Source organism: Betta splendens, chromosome 11 (assembly GCF_900634795.4).
Source record: "Betta splendens chromosome 11, fBetSpl5.4, whole genome shotgun sequence".
NCBI classification, from domain to species: Eukaryota; Metazoa; Chordata; class Actinopteri; order Anabantiformes; family Osphronemidae; genus Betta; species Betta splendens.
Genome location: NC_040891.2, coordinates 9,707,944 through 9,725,670, shown reverse-complemented (window position 1 = coordinate 9,725,670; position 17,727 = coordinate 9,707,944). Strand labels below are relative to the sequence as shown.

The 17,727-nt window shown below is 49.6% G+C and overlaps 1 long non-coding RNA gene across 1 annotated transcript; it reads left to right on the top strand.

The window, feature by feature from the left end:
• The first annotated feature begins 2,991 nt into the window (after nucleotides 1-2,991).
• On the top strand, nucleotides 2,992-6,884 carry LOC129604830 (uncharacterized). Its single transcript, XR_008696108.1, has 2 exons — nucleotides 2,992-3,294; nucleotides 6,329-6,884. It is a non-coding gene; the product is annotated as an uncharacterized LOC129604830 (long non-coding RNA).
• The last annotated feature ends 10,843 nt before the right edge of the window (nucleotides 6,885-17,727 follow it).

The window sequence follows — 17,727 nt, the reverse complement described above, 5'->3', positions numbered from 1 at the left end:
CTGACAGTAAAGAACTTGGATGCATTTTGTGTAACTCTATTAGTTTGTAGCAAATCATTTTTAAAATGCTGTAACACACTGTATCAGTCAGCCTCTGAATGTAAATGAGGTCAAATACAAGAAGCCTCCTCTGACAGCATTAATAAAGGTCATGTCACTGTTTATATTACTGTCATATCTAAAAATGATGGTAGTGAGAACCTCTGCTTATGCTGGTGACATTAGTGAAACTATTCAGATACTTGAACATGAGCACGATATTAACAGGCATATCATTAAGGTTGGTGTAATGAGAGCATAGATATTTATGAGTGTGGATTCAGTCTGATGTGGAAGATTATCCTCTAGAGTCTGGGCCGACATGATACACAGCCACAGGTTATTAAACAGGTTAGAGAGAGAGAGAGAGAGAGAGAGAGAGAGAGAGAGAGAGAGAGAGAGAGAGAGAGAGAGAGAGAGAGAAAGAGAGAGAGAGAGAGAACGAATCCAGATGTATCAGTGTGGGACAGAGCGTGTCTTTGCTTGTGTACACTGGAAGAACAACAGAAAGAGACGAGGGATCAGGCAGAGAGGGTGCGAGCAGCTTAGAGTGTTTGTGTGAAAACAAATAGTTGTGTATGTTTGTGTATGCGTGTGCGCTATTGTTAATGCAAACGATGGAGCCTCATGAGTGTTTTTACAGCCACTGGAGAGCATTTAGCACTGTGTGTGTGTGTGTGTGTGTGTGTGTGTGTGTGTGTGTGTGTGTGTGTGTGTGTGTGTGTGTGTGTGTGTGTGTGTGTGTACTGGATAGCACGTACGACACCAAGTAGAAGAAACGCTTGTTAACACTCACACGCACCCTCTGTTTAGTTTGTTACATAAGTCGCTGGCTCTCAGGACCGAGCTGAACAACGCGCCTGCTGACACTTTTACACACACACACACACACACACACACACACACACACACACACACACACACACACACACACACACACACACACACTCGCAGACTGCTGAAGCGTGACATCACACAATCAGACTTCTCCCTGCTGACCTCGTTACACTTCTCCTCGTGCCCGGACAGACCGTGCTGGCAACAGAGAGTCTTAGTTGAGTTTCACGTCACTATCACATCCTCACATTTAGCATGTACGCATCATTTCCAACATATTTACAGCAAGTATATAACTTCTTGATTAAGATTAGTGTGTGTGTGTGTGTGTGTGTGTGTGTGTGTGTGTGTGTGTGTGTGTGTGTGTGTGTGTGTGTGACTTTACTTGTATCTGGTCACAGAGGCGACATCAGTGCAGCACCAACAATGACAAACGCCAAGATGTCTGCTTGATTGGTTTTGTACAGTCACACCCTTGTGAGTGTTGTCCAGTCCAATCGCCTCCCAATTGTGTATGCATGTGCATTGTGTGTGTGTGGCTCCGGGTCCCATGGGTCACCAAACCCTACATTCAGGCCAATGTTATCCTTCGTGGCACCGCTTCCTGCCACAGTTGTTCACTAAAGAGCAGCAGCGACTCAATACAGCGCCGATTATTGAGCAGAACAATCAAAGCAGTGAAAGACCGGCAACATGCACACACGGGGCCTGGACACACGCACACACTCACCAAGCATGCGCGAACAATAATGTGAAACCTTTGCTCCGGCCGGCTTCCTGTGAGTAACAGCATAAACAGACACACACACACACACACGCACACACTCACACACGGACCAGCGCAAGTTTGTGCGTCTCTTTTAAAAAAAAGCTCATTCAAGTACTTGGACTTAATTAATAAGAGCAAATGCTAATGTTTTATTTAAAGAGCAGCAAGATGAGTGGATTAAAGACAGTCGATAATATGTAATGCTTCATCCCACCAGTTCAGCACATGTTCTCCTCCCTGATCCCTGAACTGGTGTCTGCTCTGCACCAAAGTCATTTAGATTTAAAGCTTCTGCTTGAATTTTATTTTGCTGTTATGTTATGTGGTTTATATAAAACATTATAGTACTGAAACATCACAAAAGGAGAATAAAAGGAGTTATGCAATTAGCCGAAGCTGAATGAAAACAGGGCCTGTTGCCTCCCTTCCCATGTTCAGCGTCCCATAACAAGACGCGCTTTCAAGGTCGCACAACGTCTGCTGATCCCAGTCGCCGGCATGCAGAGTCCCCTCTGTGTCGGTACATGTTGTTTTGTTACGCACAAAACAAGTGCTGGTGAAACCAGAAGCCACGTGGAACGAGGCTGCGTTCTCCTTCCGAGCTCAGAGGCGCCGCTCCAGCTGCTGCAACACAGACGCACCTACGCAGACGCAGACGTGCGCTGATTGCAGCCGAGCAGATGTGCAGACACACCCGCATGCAGACGCTTCCCACAGACTCCAGCCTGTGGGAAAATGCTGGCTGGTCAGAAAGTGGCTCCGTCCTGCCAGGTCAGACCCACACAGGGCGAGACAGAGGCCCAGATGTGCTCTCTGTCTCTCTCTCTCCCTCTCTCTCTCTCTCGCTCTCTCTCTATCTGTCATACGTTCTAAACATAGCTTGCTTTCATAACATATTTACATGTTATATGTTATATGTTTTCAACTCACCTTCGGCCTCCTTTCCACAAGTCAGTGTCCACTGTTCACAAAAAAATCAAAACACACAACACAGTGTGTCTTCAGATTTACTATTTTTAAAGCATGCGCTACCTAAAATGCTCAGTCTAGACTCTAGACTGCCCCTCCCCTCCAATAATGACTGGATCAGCCTCAAACGTCTCCACGGGGAGAAATTGTTTAGATTCATATTTAATTTGTTTAAATGTCTGATTAGTCCCCACTCGTTTTTTTTTCTCCATAAATTCCATGCATATTATTCCTGTCTCCACTTTTCTTTTCGTTGCCCAAACAAAGTGACATCAGTGCAGAAGCAACACCCATGCACACAAGTGCCACGGCCCCTTATCGCGGCCGTTCCAGCCCCTCCCTGTATTATCACACAGCCCGGGGCCGCGTCCCATCCAGTCCTCATCCCCGATGAGCAGCCATTTCCAACTCAGCGTCCAACTCGCCGCTATCTATTACCATCATCGCCGTTATTACCGCCGCTCGTCCACATCAAAGGCCGCATCAAAGCCGGCCTCATCGGGGACGACTTTCACATGGGATGAAGATTTGATATAGATGTTTTCCTTCGCAGCAGCAAACAACAAAGATGGCTGTTCTTGAGCTCGGCGCTTATTTTCATTCCACAATCAGTTATCTGCTGCTGGAAGCGTGACGCCCTAGACGCGTTAGGAGACTCAAGCTTTTCCAGAGAGGCCGAGGTCAGATTGGTTCTGATTTATTGGCCCCAGAAACTACTACTGTGTGTGTGTGTGTGTGTGTGTGTGTGTGTGTGTGTGTGTGTGTGTGTGTGTGTGTGTGTGTGTGTGTGTGTGTGTGTGTGTGTGTGTGTGTGTGTGTGTGTGTGTGTGTGTGTGTGTGTGTGTGTGTGTGTGTGTGTGTGTGTGTGTGTGTGTGTGTGTGTGCGTGCATACGTGTGTGTGTGTGTGTGTGTGTGTGTGCGTGTATACGTGTGTGTGTGTGTGTGCGTGCGTGCGTGCATGTGTGTGTGCGTGCGTGTGTGTAAATACGTGTGTGTTCAGACAGGTGACTGTACACACTGGGGGGTGTGGCACATCGCGTGTGTGTGTGTCTGTGCGTGATGCTGAGCGAGGCCGGCTCATTGCTTCCACTGCCGTCGTAGGAGGGTCACACACACGCACTCCATTTGCTGGCTGTGAAATATTAATGGGAGTCAGCTGCCGACATGACAGGAACAGGATGCAGCGCACGGACCCTTCATCGCCGCACACACACAAACCCGCATCCCACACATTCACATGCACAGTAACAGGTTTTTCACCCCCCCCCCTCCTTATCAGTCTGAACTGCCCTCGCCTGGGCATCTGTGGCTCTGAGCATCCCAGCTGTCTGAGGGATTATAACAATCCAAGGATGATCCTTGAGGCCGTGCGTTCGCTGACCCGTTCTAAGTGGCCTGATGCGTTCGGCTCCACAGGACACTGCAGGTCTGCGCTCAAGCACAGCAGAGGTTTCATACTGCTCGTGTGTGTGCTCCACATTATTACTGAGCACTTTCCCAAACATATAACTCAACCTTGTTACAGGCTGACGTGACGTGAAACCTGTGGATTCGTAGACGGGCAGAAGAAAGGCTCCCAACCTGTTCTCAGTGTCCTGAAACGTTGTGTTCCTCGCGTGGCTCCTTGGCTGTGCTGCAGGTGAACGACACAAGGTCAGCGCACGCTGCACTGCCTCGTGCCCTCCGTCGCAGCGTGCCACATGGGAACGGCCGAGGCTGCTTTAAATTACGACTCCAACCGCTCGTCTGCTCAGCCGGGGGCTTCCTGGATACTTGGCATTCCAGCACTGACTGAGGACTGTGAGAACCGAAAGGCACAGGCAGAAATATTCATTGGTCTTAAAAGGCTGGAAAAACTGACGCAATTACAGTGTGTGTGTGTGTGCGTGTGTGTGTGTGTGTGTGTGTGTGTGTGTGTGTAAACGTGTGCGGATCGGTGCAGATGGATGACACGGCGCGGAGCACGTACGGGACCTCGCTCATCGGAGGGGCATCTGAGGCAGAGGGCTGGGTTCCCATGCTTCCAGGGGTCAAAGGTCACCTGGCAGCCAGCGCCGCCGTTGTCACGACCCCTCGCACAAGGCCTCCCCTGTGTGGACGTGCTGTGCGTGTGTGCGGAGCAGGAGACGCAGCGGAGCGTGTGCGAGCGGCTCGGAGCCCGGTTCTGGCCCGGCTGGGTGCGTGCGGGCCGAGCGGCGGCCTCAGCACGCGGCCTCCTCAAAGGCCGACTGTGTGCCCCCCCCCCCCCCTTTTCACTCCCTCCAGATGAAAACGCGCCGGCCTCGCGTGCGTCGTTTCCCGCCAGCCGCCTCCTCGCACTCGCACCCGCGGGGACATTTGCTCCGTGCGGCTCCTCTTCGGAACACGTGAAGCGGCGCAGGTGCAGGCGAGGGTTCTGTTGCTGCCCGCCTGCTTCCTGCCAGGTGGACGGCGGCGCGTTGCTGACTCCGGCGCCCCACTGTGTTCTCCCTGACTCTTTCTTGGCACCGGGGAGCGCCGTGCGTGTGCGTGTGCCGCCGCTGCATGCAGGATCTTGAACCGGGTCGAAATTGTTTTCTTTTGAATACACGCCGGTGTGTTCAACTTCAAGCTCTGATATAAATGAATGTATCGCTGCAGGCGGCTTCGGGTTATTAAAACGAATGCGCTTTATTATCCACGGATCCTTTGATAGAGCACAAATAGAAGCCATGGGCGTGAAAGGCCAAGCGTCTGCTTTATCGCAGCCTCTGAAGCGGACTTTGAGAGACAGGTGGGTTTTGGCAGGTAAGCCGCCACGCACGTCACCCGGCACGGGTGGAAAATGGGCTGATTGTTAGTTGGCTGGAAGGCGGCTTCAGGACGCCATTCAGGCCTAAGTCTGGGCACTTCTGCATTAAACGGGCTGTAAGCCTGCTGCGTTTAGCGCTGATCCCGCTGGATTTAGTCTGCCAAAGCCCAGCAGTGGCGCAGGTGCCAGCTGATAAGACCTGGGATTCACACAGAGGATGAGAAAGTGGGAGGGCGGAGGCCTGCAGGGGGGGGGGGGGGGTGACTGGAGAAACACTGACGTGGGTAATGGAGCGGGTTGATACATGGGAACGAGGCTCAGACCCGCGTTCGTCCTCCATTTCTCGCCTCATGATATTTGTGTTGCTACTCACAGCTGATCGGCGTCAGGCTAAAGCAGGGTCTGACTGAGGTTAAAGAACATCTAACGTACAGTGTTTGTGCAAAGGTCACGAGCTCAAAGACCACTCAAAGTAATCACACAGGCTTCAAGTTCCTGACAGTTTAATCCCTGCAAGGGACTCAAACATGATATGATCTCGGCTTTCATTAGCGGATGTGATAATCTTCCCTTGTTGGAAGTCTTTGATACAGAAAGTGTTTTCCAAAGGGAGATCATCGGATTAAAAACAGAGAGATGAACATCACGCGGTTTGACGTGCTGCAAAAAGATTTTCAGATTGAAAGCTTTACTTTGCGCTGCATTATTTTGAATATGAACGCAAATCAGGAAACTATGGGAGACGAGACAAAACAGAAAAGAAGAAAGCGGAGGAGGAAAGGCGAGAATGGACGATAAAGAAAACGTGCAATGTGAGAAAAGTGAAAGGACAAAGACAGAGGAAAGGGGCAGAAACTGCATCCCATCGCTTTGAGAAAGCGTATTGTAGACAGCGATCCCATGTTATGACAGTGACACAGTCCACATCTCCTCCTTCCCACAGGTTGGAGGGATGAGTCAGACGGCGAGGAAAACAAAGCAGCAGGCAGGAACCTGCAAGGATTACGCTCTCATCTTGTGGAAACCAGACACCGCAACCGGAGCTACTGCAGCCTGCTCACTGACAACATGCAGTGTGTGTGTGTGTGTGTGTGTGTGTGTGTGTGTGTGTGTGTGTTCGCTTGGCTAACAAGATTCTCATTACTATAAAAAATGAGAACTGTAGCTAAATTGGACACTGAGACGATTAAAAAGCAACAAATGTGTGTGTTTGGTAAAAGAAAATCACTTTCAAGCTTTTGGGGTAAAAAACGGCTTCTTCTTTAAAGTCGATGATAATTTAATAATATAAACATGCGTTTGATGGTCACATGAAGTGAAACCTCGGCGATGTCTGTGAATGCTTAGTGGGAGTAACGGAGATACAGTAATTGATGCCCTTTCTCTCCTTAAACGTTGGGTGCATAATCCTTGTCTCCGACGTCAGAAAGAACAATACAAAACGCACCAACATCCAATCTTCACGAACCTCCGAGACAATAAACCTTTGTGGAAATCTCTCTCGGGTTTCGAGCTTTTTTAAACACTGGAATAAGCCGGGCTCTCAGGAATAGTTGAATAAACCTATGAGACAGCGTCTCTGCAGGGTTTGCACACGCATATGGCTTTTTTAAGGGAGAGGGGCTTTCCAGGGTGGTTTGCAGTGGACACACACACACACACACACACACACACACGCTCCATGCTGGATTAGGGTCACGCTTGTCTTATGTAAAACACAGCTACCCACAGAGAGGTTCGGGGCCTGGGGCCGACCTGCTCTGATGTTCACATGTGCTAAAGTTGTGCGTTGTGTGTGCGATTGTGTGTGTAGCGCGTTGTGAGCGACTTGGCGTGAGTGGGCTTTGTTTCCGTGCTCGACCAGCGGAGGAGCCGTGGCGACAGTGACGCTTCATCAAAGTTCCCACATCGCCCGAACGCTCCCGACGTCGGCGGCGTGGAGTCCCGCGCCGTCTGTGCTGCCTTTGTGGTCTCTGTGTGCTGAGGAGCGACTACATGCGCTCCTCTGTGCCCCTGTCTCCTCCTCTCAGCCAGCGAGTCTGGGACCCGAAGGAAAAAGCCAATTATAAAAAAAAAAACCTCTCTCCATCTTTGTTCTGTGGGCATAAACCACTTCTTTGCTTTTTTTGTTTTCATTCTTTCCCCTTCTTTGGCTTTCTGACATTCCTTGTCCATTCCCACCATCCCCGAAACCCCCACTTTGGCTGTTACTCACACACACACACACACACACACACACACACACACACACACACACACACACACACACACACACACACACACACACACAAGCTCACTCTTTAAAGGCTCATGCCAACTTTTTCCAGCCTCGCTAACGCCGGTTCCCAACATCCTAAAATAGCCGCCGTGCTTCCTGGTCCTTCATCAACGCCATATCTTATCATATTTGAAAGAAAAGCTGGGTGGGGGATGCTTGGTAAATGGTCTGTTGCTGTGGTAACAGCTTTATCCCAGTGTTACGTTGATGCTGGTGTTTACAGTGGTTAAAAATATCTAGACACTTGTGCTACCTTTGAAATTATATGGCAGTAAAAGCAATCAAGGGGGATTCTCCTTTCATTGTCTCTCACTCTACGTTTCAGTTTCAGGCTGTAAATGAATCTCCATAATAAATAATAGAGCAGACAAATGTTTTACTAGCTGTTCGTGAATACGCCACCATCTTTATTCAGTGAAATGATTTACAATGCTGAGAACTAAATGCCAGGGAGGTGTACACGGCCCATTACACAGAAAACACAAAGCCCAGCACAGCTAGCGGCTAGCGGCTAGTGGCTAGTGGCTAGCGGCTAGTGGCTAGCGGCTAGTGGCTAGCGGCTAGTGGCTAGCGGCTAGTGGCTAACAGCTAGCAGATAGTAGCTAGTGGCTAGTGCTAGTGGCTAACAGCTAGCAGGTAGTGGCTATTGGCTAGTGGCTAGCGGCTAGCAGCTAGCTCCGTTTGCTCTCCCGCTCTGAGATCTAATCACAGAATGCAACGTCAACAGAAGCAGGTGGATTCCAACCAGCAGGGTTCATTAAAGGACCAACATTCAGACATGGAATGTCTGAATGTTGGCTAACAACAAGATGGCCGCCGTAACGATGCGCTGAGCAGGAGAGAGAGGGAGGAGCTTTGCAGGGCCTCAGGTGAAACCAATCAGCCAGGGTTCAGGTCATCTGACAGACTCCATTCAGAAGCCGTTCAGCACCGAACGCCAGGCCTCGACCCTGAACTCACACCGTCTTTCCAGCTGCGCTCTCACACTCTCGGACAGACTTCCACAGAACGTCACCGTGGGACATGTCTTAATCACACATGGAGCAGTCTGGAGCGTCCACGCACACACACACACACACACACACACACACTCCCACACACAGCACCCGTCTCTCATATGTGAGGACACACTTCTCTCGCTCCCACACTCAGGCTCTCTCACACACACACACACACACACACACACACACACACACACACACACACACACACACACACACACACACACACACACACACACACACACTCCTGGAGCCAGAATCGCTGCTCAGTGTCCAGCTCTGGGCGGTGTTCCCATCCCCATGGCCTTTCCCAGCACAGACAATGCTTTGTGTCTCACAAAGGAAGCTCTCATCTACGCTCTGGGGCTCTGTTTGGCCCTCGGCAGGCCCCCAAGACCCCAGAAAGGCCCCTGAGCCGCCCCACCACAACCTGTTGAGGTGCCAAGTGGAACATCTGTGTGATTCGGGCGAAGGGACTTTGCTGAAGTTCTCACACGAAGAGGAAGAGCGTTGCTTATATTTCTGTGTGTGTGTGTGTGTGTGTGTGTGGGGGGGGGGGGGGGGGGGGGGGGGGGGGGGGGGGGGGGTGGGGGGTTGGTGGGGGGGGGGGTGGGGGGGGGGGTGGGGGGGGGGGGGTCAGTATTCATGCGAGCACAAGCGCCAGGATCCCGGTTCAGATAATAAATGGAGTGAGGGGAAAGGCAGAGTGCGTTGCCAGAGCCTCCCAGTCAATGAACCACGTGTCCCAGCTCCTGGCTGCCAACCACAGACTGTGAAACAGGGTCACACTAACGAGAGCGAACAGATAAGGGGAGACGGGGGGTGGGAAGATATGGAGTGGTGAGGGACGTGGAGGGATGGATGAACTGCTGGAGAAAAGCATGACAGCCTAATAATGATTAAGAATAATCACATTCTGATGTGTACACAGTAAATGTTCAGGCCTGTATGAAACAAAATGAATTCTTTTATTGCATCTTTTTATGTCACTGCATAACTGATTGAGTGAGAGTTTAGGCTATGAGCTTAATTGTTAATGTTCATGTCAGTTCCTACAAAAACAATATATCTGAGCGATCCAAGCTGCCGACCATGTGGAAATGCTTGTGTTGTGGTTTGCGGAGTTCATTTATTGCGCTCGTTAAGATTCCTCTTTGTGTATTTAGAACAACTTTTAATCCTGCATCAATCGGCTGAAATTAGTTTATCACCAACAGATCCAGTGCAATGACTGCCTGATGAACAAGGTGGAAACAGGAAGTAGGATGCAAAACACCAAAAATAGAGACAGTGAATATTAATTTAATTTACAAGCTAAAATAAGATGGAAAAATGAGTCATAATCCTAATCAGCCTCCGTCTGATGATGTCATTGGCTCAATATATTTGAGACAGGAAGTGTATCAGCGTTTACGATTACCTCCACGTCTGGAGACGCCGTGACTCAGTAGGTCAATAAGTCATTTACCTGCTTTTAGCAAAGACTCAGATTCCTGTAACGGCGTCTGACCTTTGTTCTGTGTGACATAGAGATAAAAATTCGGAGGCCGAGTGCAGCTTTGTCCCACTACTGCCCACACCCACACACACGCACACACACTGTCTACGCACAGGAAGTGACATCATGCACCGGAGCCTAAAATACAGGAAGAATGACGAGAGTCTGTCGAGGACATGACATGATGGTGTGTGATCCAACGGCAAGTCCCACACGCACGCACGCACGCACACACACACACACACACACACACACACACACACACACACACACACACACACACACACACACACACACACACACATCATCATCATCTGCATTGCTACCCATTGTTCGTGTTCTTACGTTCCACTTCATTCTGATTTGACTCAGTCTTTAAAATGTCAAAAAAGGGTTCTGCATGGTTTCAAATCAGCTTTTATTTCCAACAGGGACGTCCTCCAGATGTTCCGGCCACTTGTTAAACCGATCAGACTGATTTTATGCATGAATGTGAATTGATGTCCTATACTCACTGCTGTTGACCTCTCACCTGTGTCTAGTTCTACGCGCAGACCTTAAAAACTGCCTCATGAATACCCCATAACACACCTATACACAAATACACACATCAGAAGGCGAGTGTGCACGGCTGGATGGGCTAAAGCCGTTTCCTGTTGATGTGCTCATGCTTCCGCCTGCTCCGCGTTCCCACTGGATCAGACGCCTTGGCGTGAGTGTCTCTCTCTTTGTCTCTCTCGATTCCCCTTTAATTTCGCCCCGGCTGCGACTCGCTTCCTCCTTTTTCCTCCTGACTCGGTGTCCCTCTGTCTCGCTCCCACACTCCGGCGCACACAACAAACGCACCACCGCCCTCTCAACCCCTGCCCGGCTCATAACGCACCAATAGCCACAGCAGTGCTCGCACACGCATGCAGACACGCACGGAGCGGCCCGCCGTCGCCTAAACAACATGCTCCCAAATATTCATGAGAATCACGAGTACAAAGCAAATATGTGTGGTGAACGCTAGCCGTTAAATGTGGGGTCTGGGGCGCTGCAGGGATGTCACAACTTGGGTTTTCACGCAGCCTCGTCCCGTCAAGTGACTTTGATTCCGTCTTTGTGTGTTTCTTTTAGCCTCTCATTTAAAACCCACTTAATGCACAGTGTCTCCAGAGGAAAGCGATCTGTGAGGGTCAGCGCGTGTCAGACGCTAACGCCTGCAGTGACAGCGCAGCCCCGCTCGCCCACAGAGCCCTTCCTGTGCCTGTGCAGCGCCACTTCTTGTCTATTTCCATCTGCAGCGATAACAAACAGCGCAAAAGCGCCCGATGCAAACACAAACACGGTGGAGTACTCCTGAGTCGGCGGCGTGTTTTCACATGGCACGTCCGAAATACCGGGAGGCCCTCGACAAATAACTAAAATAGCTGCAATCAAAACAAGTCAGACAAGCGAAACCTGCACTCTCACAGAGGATGTGAGCATTTGTGCAAGGGATTTGTTTGTGTTCATAGGAACAAAACAGGCCTGTGAGTGACACAGCGTGATGTGTTCAATGCAAACATTCATGTTAAAATCTTGACAGCCTTTATCATCGAGGCTGCCAATTGCTTCCTGTTGATGATGTGGCCTTTCCTGGTAAACGTTTGAAAGAACCTTTACAGCGTCTTTCTACTTTGACTGTATTTGTGATCTGACGTGTCTGCAAAAGCGTCTACGTGAAGCAGGCGTCATATAAAGATGATCACGTTGCTAACCTGTTTGACCCCTGGTCCTTGTCTCCATATTTTAGCACAGTGTGCGTCTGCACAGTAACGTGCCGTGTGTTCTTAGAGAGAGTGTGTGTGTTTATCTTTGCTTTTCAGCCACTTTCCCATCATTGACTTGTTCTTCATTACAGTCCTTGGGAAGCAGTCGTGGGGGGAGGGTCTCACAGCTGCCTGCTTTATGTGCGTGTGTGTGTGTGTGTCTAGCAGACAGCTGTGGGGACGGCCGGGAGCAGCCGTTACAGCAGAGACGCACATACACGCACAGCCGTCCCACCCCACCCTCTGCTCCAGTAAGACTCCCATCACCACTCCTTCTCAGTAAAGGGAGATGTCAGCTGGACAGAGGAAGCTCAGTGTGTGTGTGTGTGTGTGTGTGTGTGTGTGTGTGTGTGTGTGTGTGTGTGTGTGTGTGTGTGTGTGTGTGTGTGTGCGTGTGCGTGCGTGTGCGTGTGTGTGTGTGTGTGTGTGTGTGTGTGTGCGTGTGTGTGTGTGCTCTTAGTAATTGTCACATCCCCATAGCATAAATAATTAAATATGGATTATGCCGATGGGGTGTTTGGTTTGAGGTGGGGTCTGCACAGACGGCGGAGCAGCAACTTGTTCTGGCTGAAACAGGGTCACGTTATATGCTTGGCCAAGTGTTCATGTACCGTGCAGCGTACACGTGTCTTCCTGTGGTTCTATAATAATCATATTATAATAATGGTAGCTGTTCCTCTCTGGTTCTAGGTTAAATGGACGCTTTGGACACTGCAGCCCTAATGATTTGCTGCCTGTTGTGAAGCCAGACAGGAAGCTTGGTGTGGGAGTCCTGGGGTCCAGGGGACAGAGGGAGCAGCACGACCCCAGTGTTAGTGTTGGTGCGGCCACAGGGACCCAGTGAAAACAGAGCTGTCAGTAGCTCTCCTGACTGTTAGGCTCCGTGTCAACCCGCAGACCAAATAAACAGCAATCAGTGCTGTTCTAACGACTGTGTGACAAGACGCGCACACACGGCAAAGCCCCGAGCTTAGAGAGCGAACCCGAGCGCAAATCACAGCAGCCACACACAGTGCACGGGGGGTTATGCATGTGGGCGCACACTCAGAGTCACACACGTGCATGCTCACAAATGCACACACACGTCACTCACAAGCCCCACAGCAAACAAGCCAGGGAAGTCTGTCTAATTCATGTTTTGAATCTGGTCTGAGTGATGTAATGACAACATGTTAAGTCATACGCTCTTATCCCAGTGTGTGTGTGTGTGTGTGTGTGTGTGTGTGTGTGTGTGTGTGTGTGTGTGGGTGACTTCCCACAAGCTTCTCACCTACAACCTCTGTCACATTCTGTCTCATATGGCTTTAACATCGGACAGTGATTTATTTAAATGGTGAACTCAGCACTGTTTATAAATATTCTACCATAATATTGTGAAAGTTGTACAAATGATAAAGTAAATAATAATTATTAATAATAAAATAATAAAAAATAATTAAAATTATGTTATGTAATCTACAGATAACAAATCTTACACTTAAACTCATTTATTTAAAAAAAATAATAATAAAATAGTCACCCTGTGTTTTTTTTTCAGGGCTTCTAGTCTGTTTGACTTGCTTCTCTCACAATCACCACCTTTGATGTCACAATCTAATCTTAGCAGCATTCAAGCCAGTTTACAGTCAAGCCAAATTATGTTCATGACAAGTATTTTTTCTTCAGAGCAGACCTCGAGAAATGTCTGAGCAGGGCGTGCTGCATCTCCACGCAGGCCCCATGCGCAGCGGAGGGATCAGACATCACGAGTCCGAACTAATAGATGTGATTGTTTCAAAATGTCTGTATAAAGCCTTTGAGCGGGAGCAGACAGACGAAAAGAACCCCCCGTGATTGAATAAGCGCAAGGAGGAATTGGTTTGTGGGTGACTGAAGTGGTTGCTTCTGCACAGGCAGAGACAGACGGAGGAGCTCTGAGAAGAAAAGCAGATGCTGCAGATGAAAGAGGAGACGCTGGAGGGTTCCGTCTCAAACACCAGCTCTGCTCGTGTGTCTCTGTGACACACACCCTCCTCAGATGCACATTGTTTTACTGTATGATCACAAGGAACGCCTGCGTTCGCGGTCTGACACCGGTCCGGTGCTGGAGCCGACCCAGGACCGCGGGTCAGCAGCGCGTCACATTAAGCGACACATGTCTGAAGCGTGGGAGGAAGCCGACGCGAGGGAATGTCTTTGATGCCAAAGCAAACTGTATGTTTGACGGCTGCGTTGACTCACATCGCTGTCGGATGCGGTCAACTCTGCTAATGGCTGAAGCTCGGGAGCGTTATTTTAATATGAAGAAATACAAAGTCATGAGACGCACCCTGCTTTCTCCATAGAAATAGATAGATCAATCACAATTAATGAGCGTTGGAAGCTAATGAAGCGTGAAGTTGTCTCTGTGGAGCCTTTTCACAGACAGACAGACAGACTGACAGAGACTGACAGACAGACACACACACACACACACACACACACACACACACAGACGAGGCACTGGGATTTGCCATTTCCGCTGGTGTGTCTCCTGTCGCGGCCCCCCCCCTACACCCACCCCCACACACACACACACACGCACACACACACACACACACACACACGCACACACACACACACACACACACGCACACACACAAATAAATACACACCACTGGTCCCCTCTGGAGAGATCAATTTCACGGGATCACACGCCGAGCTCTGGTTCCCAGGCGCTCCTCACGTGCTCCGCAGACGTAGACGGTTCCTTCACACAACCTGACTCCTGACCCGCCGTCATTACCGGGGTCAGGGGACCGGCGGAGGGGGGGGGGTCCCGCTCCCGAGGCCGCGGGGACGCTGACAGGAGGCCGGTTCTGTTCGCCCCCCCGTGTTTTTTTTTCCTCGAGGCCAAATGTCAAACGTTAAAACATGTTTCGACTGTTCGGGCTCGTTATCAAATTAGCGAGCGAGGACGTGGGATCAGACGCCGTGTGAGAGGCGATTGTGTCTCTCGCTGGCGCTGAACATCTGAGGCCGCGGCCGTTTCAAAGGCGAGTCTGAGTCGAGCCCTGAACTTCTTACGCCACTCGTGACTGGCGTCAGATGCCGGCAGGTTCTCCTTCCTCTGATCTCGGCTGCCACTCCGGCCCGTAAGTGCTCGTCATTAGGCGAAATGTCAAAACAGGAGCGAGCTGGGTGTTTTGCGAGGCCGCGGGCCGCTGTGAAAGTGTGACTGGGTCAGACTTAAGACGAATAATTACCTCAAGCTGAGATGAAAGTTAAATAACTGCCTTTGTTCTCTCAGACTTTCTCTCACACTCTTTCCTCGCAGTGACCACCCACAAAGAGTTTCACTCCCGACTCCAGACATGAGTCACACCCAAACACCCCCCCCCCACACACACACACACACACACTCTCTCAAAAACCAGCCAGTCTTCTTCACACTTTACCTCCAGATTAAACGTAAGCGCAGACGATGACGTCCTGTGAGCGTTACCCAGCAGGCCCTTCGGTCTCGAGTCCTAACGACCGGAGTGGATGTGACAAATGGGAGTCAGATGCCAAGCGCCGCCTCTGATCCACCTGTTGAGGCGAGCTATCGAATAACTGGGGATTAGAGGAGCGCTTGGAGATCACAGACGCGCAGATCAAGCGGAGCGTGTCGAGTTGTCTGAGCTTCCTGAAGCCACAAGATCCACAGCGTGTGTCAATCATCAATGGCACACTGTGGATTCGACTAGTTTATACTGTCCTGTCCCAATGAAGGAATCCATTTTTCTTACTAACTTTATGCTAACTTGCATTTTATTGCATGTTCTCAATTAAAGAATCATTATAACCATTAGACATCCTCACCGAGCAAAAAAAAGAAGTCCTTCCTTTGGCTGTGTGTGAGGGAGACAGAGGGCGGCCCTCCAACATTTCCCATGGGAAGCCAGGACAGAGATGAGTGTCAGTGGGTCAACATTTGACACATCCTCCACTTCCTCTGCATTCACACACGCTGAGAGACGCGTTCGGGGGAGAAGAATACAAGTGGAGAGGGGCGAGGGAGCGGGCGATCGCTGGACTGACAGGGTGAAAACAGGCTCGAACCCCGGAGCACAATGTTAGGCCTCCCCCGCCACACACACACACACACACACACACACACACACACACACACACACACACACACACACACACACACACACACACACACACACACACACACACACACACACCCACACACACACACCACAACACCACACACACTCACACACACACACTCGCACACACACACACACACACACACCACACCACACACACACACACACACCACCCACACCACACACGCCACACACCCTCCACACACACACCACACACACACCACACGCACACTCCTCACCCACATTCTCTCACACTGCACACACACGCGAACAATCATCCTCTCTCACACCCTCTGTCTCTGAGGCACAATGGTCTGGTGTCACACACATCCAGAGCAGAATTAGCTGCAGCTTCCTCTCCCGTCAGGGGAGACAAAGTTCGTCTTCCTCGGCGCTCTATTTATAAACAATAACAAGTCTCGCCCTCCGCAGGGTTTCACCACAGAGCGGCTCCACGCATTGTTTGGAGTGGACGAACATCTGTCTGCGGCGAACCTGCAGCTCCCAGAGTCTCAGTCTCTGAGGGCCACGCCTTGAAAACTGCAGCGAAGTCCTGAAGGCCACTTTTACTCCTGCCCCTTGTTTATGTCATACGTAGGGTTCGATGTGCAGAATGATGCGTTCATGTTCTTAGCGTCTGCTGCTGAATTTAAAGACGTGTGGGTTAAATCTGGAGGCGTCACAACCCTGTAGGTGCACATCTACTAATAATGTTAAACCCATGCTTTGAAAAAAAAGGTTTCTTTCTCTATAAAAAACAAAAATAAATTTAAATCACCAAACTGAAAATTTGCTGCATTTTTTTAAATAAAAAATGTAATGATGACATTTTTTCTTCTTCTCAAATTTTTGAGAATGTATTATTATTATTATTTGCAAAAAATAATCCTTTAAAATCCTAATAAAAAATTTGATCCTTTAAAAAAAAATAAATAAATAATGACATTTCTGTAGTTCTTTACATTATTATTGTGAAATAAAAAACAAAATAAAAATTACAGTTGAGGTAGAAAGTGAGTGAACAGATGAGAGGTTCCACCTGTGTGCCCACGGCCTGGGCATCGCGGGGCCGACGCCCTCGGGGACGGTTCAGAGTTTAGCATGACTGTTTGGCTAATGCTAACACACAGTTCCTGATTGTGGTATCAACACCATTCGTCAACGTCAGTCTGTCAGCGCCGCAGCCTGGCTCCATATACAGGCAGTCAGGTCAAGTAGATCCACACAGTCCCTCAAATACAAACAAGCCCATGACACGTGGACCGCTGTGTAAATATGTACGGCAGAAATAATTATACTTGATGCAAAAAACATGGAGGTCAATTTATTGGTGAAATCCCCGCTTATAAAAAAAACGTGTAACTTGTGCCTCCAACTATTTCCTTCTGGTGAGACAGTCTAGACTCACTTTCTGTCTGTGCTGATGATGGATTATTACTGCAGAAAACGTGGTTGTGATTCACTAATAAACTCAAATCCACAACAGTTTTTGATTGTGCACCGAGTGGGCAGACGACATGGAAAACCAAGGATTCATTTCAAAATAAAGGCCTCGGCGTCGTCCCCTTTGAACTGACATTAAAACACATGCATCGATAGACGGCGGCTGACGGGATTTGGCAGCTGAAGAGAGCGAATGGGGGACGCAATTACTGAT